The sequence below is a fragment of the Coregonus lavaretus genome, assembly GCF_964263955.1.
Source record: "Coregonus lavaretus genome assembly, contig: HAP1_SCAFFOLD_987, whole genome shotgun sequence".
Taxonomy (NCBI): Eukaryota; Metazoa; Chordata; class Actinopteri; order Salmoniformes; family Salmonidae; genus Coregonus; species Coregonus lavaretus.
Genome location: NW_028161932.1, coordinates 1 through 5,000, shown reverse-complemented (window position 1 = coordinate 5,000; position 5,000 = coordinate 1).

The window sequence follows — 5,000 nt, the reverse complement described above, 5'->3', positions numbered from 1 at the left end:
GGGGGTAACTGGTGATTGTTTGATTCTAGTGAGACTAGAGGGGGTAACTGGTGACTGTTTGATTCTAGTGAGGCTAGAGGGGGTAACTGGTGACTGTTTGATTCTAGTGAGACTAGAGGGGGTAACTGGTGACTGTTTGATTCTAGTGAGGCTAGAGGGGGTAACTGGTGACTGTTTGATTATAGTGAGACTAGAGGGGGTAACTGGTGACTGTTTGATTCTAGTGAGTTTTGACCAGAACCCTATGGGTCCTATATAGGGAATAGGGTGTCATTTGGGACCCAGCCTCTGTGTTTCTCCTCCATATAGAACATGTTTTTACTGCTCAGTAGTCATGTGTGTGTTTGTGTGTGTGTGCGCGCACGTGTGTGTGTGTGGCTGTGTGTGTGTGTGGCTGTGTGTGTGTGTGTGTGTGTGTGTGTGTGTGTGTGTGTGTGTGTGTGTGTGTGTGTGTGTGTGTGTGTGTGTGTGTGTGTGTGTGTGTGTGTGCGTGCGTGCGTGAGATGGTGGTAGAAATACTACCTGTCATGGCCAAGGCTGTGTTTACGTTTCCACAGCCCTGAAACCCTCAGCATGTATCATATCCACAGCCCTGAAACCTCAGCATGTATCATATCCACAGCCCTGAAACCTCAGCATGTATCATATCCACAGCCCTGAAACCTCAGCATGTATCATATCCACAGCCCTGAAACCTCAGCATGTATCATATCCACAGCCCTGAAACCTCAGCATGTATCATATCCACAGCCCTGAAACCTCAGCATGTATCATATCCACAGCCCTGAAACCTCAGCATGTATCATATCCACAGTCCTGAAACCTCAGCATGTATCATATTAAATATTATCATGGGATAAGATTGTTTACTACTAGTGGGGTGTCCTGTAGTGGTCAGACCAGGGTCTCTGTTTTAATATAATATACCCTATTCCCATTATAGTGCACTACTTTGACAATAGCTATTCCCATTATAGTGCACTACTTTTGACCACATCCCTAAGGGCCCTGGTCAAAAGTAGTGCAGTATATAGGGAATATGGTGCTATTTGGGACGCAGGAGAGAGACAGCAGCAGAGGAACTGGAGGAGAGAGACAGCAGCAGAGGAACTGGAGGAGAGAGACAGCAGCAGAGGGACTGGAGGAGAGAGACAGCAGCAGAGGGACTGGAGGAGAGAGACAGCAGCAGAGGGACTGGATGAGAGAGACAGCAGCAGAGGGACTGGAGGAGAGAGACAGCAGCAGAGGGACTGGAGGAGAGAGACAGCAGCAGAGGGAAGCGAGAGACAGCAGCAGAGGAACTGGAGGAGAGAGACAGCAGCAGAGGAACTGGAGGAGAGAGACAGCAGCAGAGGGACTGGAGGAGAGAGACAGCAGCAGAGGAACTGGAGGAGAGAGACAGCAGCAGAGGGACTGGAGGAGAGAGACAGCAGCAGAGGGACTGGAGGAGAGAGACAGCAGCAGAGAAACTGGAGGAGAGAGACAGCAGCAGAGGGACTGGAGGAGAGAGACAGCAGCAGAGGGACTGGAGGAGAGAGACAGCAGCAGAGGAACTGGAGGAGAGAGACAGCAGCAGAGGAACTGGAGGAGAGAGACAGCAGCAGAGGAACTGGAGGAGAGAGACAGCAGCAGAGGAACTGGAGGAGAGAGACAGCAGCAGAGGACTGGAGGAGAGAGACAGCAGCAGAGGGACTGGAGGAGAGAGACAGCAGCAGAGGAACTGGATGAGAGAGACAGCAGCAGAGGACCTGGAGGAGAGAGACAGCTGCAGAGGGACTGGAGGAGAGAGACAGCAGCAGAGGAACTGGAGGAGAGAGACAGCAGCAGAGGAACTGGAGGAGAGAGACAGCAGCAGAGGAACTGGAGGAGAGAGACAGCAGCAGAGGAACTGGAGGAGAGAGACAGCAGCAGAGGGACTGGAGGAGAGAGACAGCAGCAGAGGAACTGGAGGAGAGAGACAGCAGCAGAGGGACTGGAGGAGAGAGACAGCAGCAGAGGAACTGGAGGAGAGAGACAGCAGCAGAGGAACTGGAGGAGAGAGACAGCAGCAGAGGGACTGGAGGAGAGAGACAGCAGCAGAGGAACTGGAGGAGAGAGACAGCAGCAGAGGGACGAGCGAGAGACAGCAGCAGAGGAACTGGAGGAGAGAGACAGCAGCAGAGGAACTGGAGGAGAGAGACAGCAGCAGAGGGACTGGAGGAGAGAGACAGCAGCAGAGGAACTGGAGGAGAGAGACAGCAGCAGAGGGACTGGAGGAGAGAGACAGCAGCAGAGGAACTGGAGGAGAGAGACAGCAGCAGAGGAACTGGAGGAGAGAGACAGCAGCAGAGGGACTGGAGGAGAGAGACAGCAGCAGAGGAACTGGAGGAGAGAGACAGCAGCAGAGGAACTGGAGGAGAGAGACAGCAGCAGAGGAACTGGAGGAGAGAGACAGCAGCAGAGGAACTGGAGGAGAGAGACAGCAGCAGAGGAACTGGAGGAGAGAGACAGCAGAAGAGGAACTGGAGGAGAGAGACAGCAGCAGAGGAACTGGAGGAGAGAGACAGCAGCAGAGGAACTGGAGGAGAGAGACAGCAGCAGAGGAACTGGAGGAGAGAGACAGCAGCAGAGGAACTGGAGGAGAGAGACAGCAGCAGAGGAACTGGAGGAGAGAGACAGCAGCAGAGGGACTGGAGGAGAGAGACAGCAGCAGAGGAACTGGAGGAGAGAGACAGCAGCAGAGGAACTGGAGGAGAGAGACAGCAGCAGAGGAACTGGAGGAGAGAGACAGCAGCAGAGGAACTGGAGGAGAGAGACAGCAGCAGAGGGACTGGAGGAGAGAGACAGCAGCAGAGGGACTGGAGGAGAGAGACAGCAGCAGAGGGACTGGAGGAGAGAGACAGCAGCAGAGGAACTGGAGGAGAGAGACAGCAGCAGAGGAACTGGAGGAGAGAGACAGCAGCAGAGGAACTGGAGGAGAGAGACAGCAGCAGAGGAACTGGAGGAGAGAGACAGCAGCAGAGGGACTGGAGGAGAGAGACAGCAGCAGAGGGACTGGAGGAGAGAGACAGCAGCAGAGGAACTGGAGGAGAGAGACAGCAGCAGAGGAACTGGAGGAGAGAGACAGCAGCAGAGGAACTGGAGGAGAGAGACAGCAGCAGAGGAACTGGAGGAGAGAGACAGCAGCAGAGGGACTGGAGGAGAGAGACAGCAGCAGAGGAACTGGAGGAGAGAGACAGCAGCAGAGGGACTGGAGGAGAGAGACAGCAGCAGAGGAACTGGAGGAGAGAGACAGCAGCAGAGGGACTGGAGGAGAGAGACAGCAGCAGAGGTGACTGGAGGAGAGAGACAGCAGCAGAGGAACTGGAGGAGAGAGACAGCAGCAGAGGGACTGGAGGAGAGAGACAGCAGCAGAGGGACTGGAGGAGAGAGACAGCAGCAGAGGTGACTGGAGGAGAGAGACAGCAGCAGAGGAACTGGAGGAGAGAGACAGCAGCAGAGGGACTGGAGGAGAGAGACAGCAGCAGAGGGACTGGAGGAGAGAGACAGCAGCAGAGGGAGAAGAGAGAGACAGCAGCAGAGGAACTGGAGGAGAGAGACAGCAGCAGAGGAACTGGAGGAGAGAGACAGCAGCAGAGGGACTGGGAGAGAGAGAGACAGCAGAGACCACAAGGAGAAGAGAGAGACAGCAGCGAGGAGAGAGACAGCAGCAGAGGAACTGGAGGAGAGGACAGCAGCAGAGGCCATGGAGGGAGAGACAGCAGCAGGGAATGGAGGAGAGAGACAGCATGCAGAGGAACTTGGAGGAGAGAGACAGCCAGCAGAGGGGACTGGGAGGAAGGAGACAGCAGGCAGCAGAGGAACTGGAGGAGAGAGACAGCAGCAGAGGAACTGGAGGAGAGAGACAGCAGAAGAGGAACTGGAGGAGAGAGACAGCAGCAGAGGAACTGGAGGAGAGAGACAGCAGCAGAGGAACTGGAGGAGAGAGACAGCAGAAGAGGAACTGGAGGAGAGAGACAGCAGCAGAGGAACTGGAGGAGAGAGACAGCAGCAGAGGAACTGGAGGAGAGAGACAGCAGCAGAGGAACTGGAGGAGAGAGACAGCAGCAGAGGAACTGGAGGAGAGAGACAGCAGCAGAGGAACTGGAGGAGAGAGACAGCAGCAGAGGGATTGGAGGAGAGAGACAGCAGCAGAGGAACTGGAGGAGAGAGACAGCAGCAGAGGAACTGGAGGAGAGAGACAGCAGCAGAGGAACTGGAGGAGAGAGACAGCAGCAGAGGAACTGGAGGAGAGAGACAGCAGCAGAGGGACTGGAGGAGAGAGACAGCAGCAGAGGGACTGGAGGAGAGAGACAGCAGCAGAGGGACTGGAGGAGAGAGACAGCAGCAGAGGAACTGGAGGAGAGAGACAGCAGCAGAGGAACTGGAGGAGAGAGACAGCAGCAGAGGAACTGGAGGAGAGAGACAGCAGCAGAGGGACTGGAGGAGAGAGACAGCAGCAGAGGGACTGGAGGAGAGAGACAGCAGCAGAGGAACTGGAGGAGAGAGACAGCAGCAGAGGAACTGGAGGAGAGAGACAGCAGCAGAGGAACTGAGGAGAGAGACAGCAGCAGAGGAACTGGAGGAGAGAGACAGCAGCAGAGGAACTGGAGGAGAGAGACAGCAGCAGAGGGACTGGAGGAGAGAGACAGCAGCAGAGGAACTGGAGAGAGAGACAGCAGCAGAGGGACTGGAGGAGAGAGACAGCAGCAGAGGGACTGGAGGAGAGAGACAGCAGCAGAGGAACTGGAGACAGCAGCAGAGAGACTGGAGGAGAGAGACAGCAGCAGAGGAACTGGAGGAGAGAGACAGCAGCAGAGGAACTGGAGGAGAGAGACAGCAGCAGAGGAACTGTAGGAGAGAGACAGCAGCAGAGGAACTGGAGGAGAGAGACAGCAGCAGAGGAACTGGAGGAGAGAGACAGCAGCAGAGGGACTGGAGGAGAGAGACAGCAGCAGAGGAACTGGAGGAGAGAGACAGCA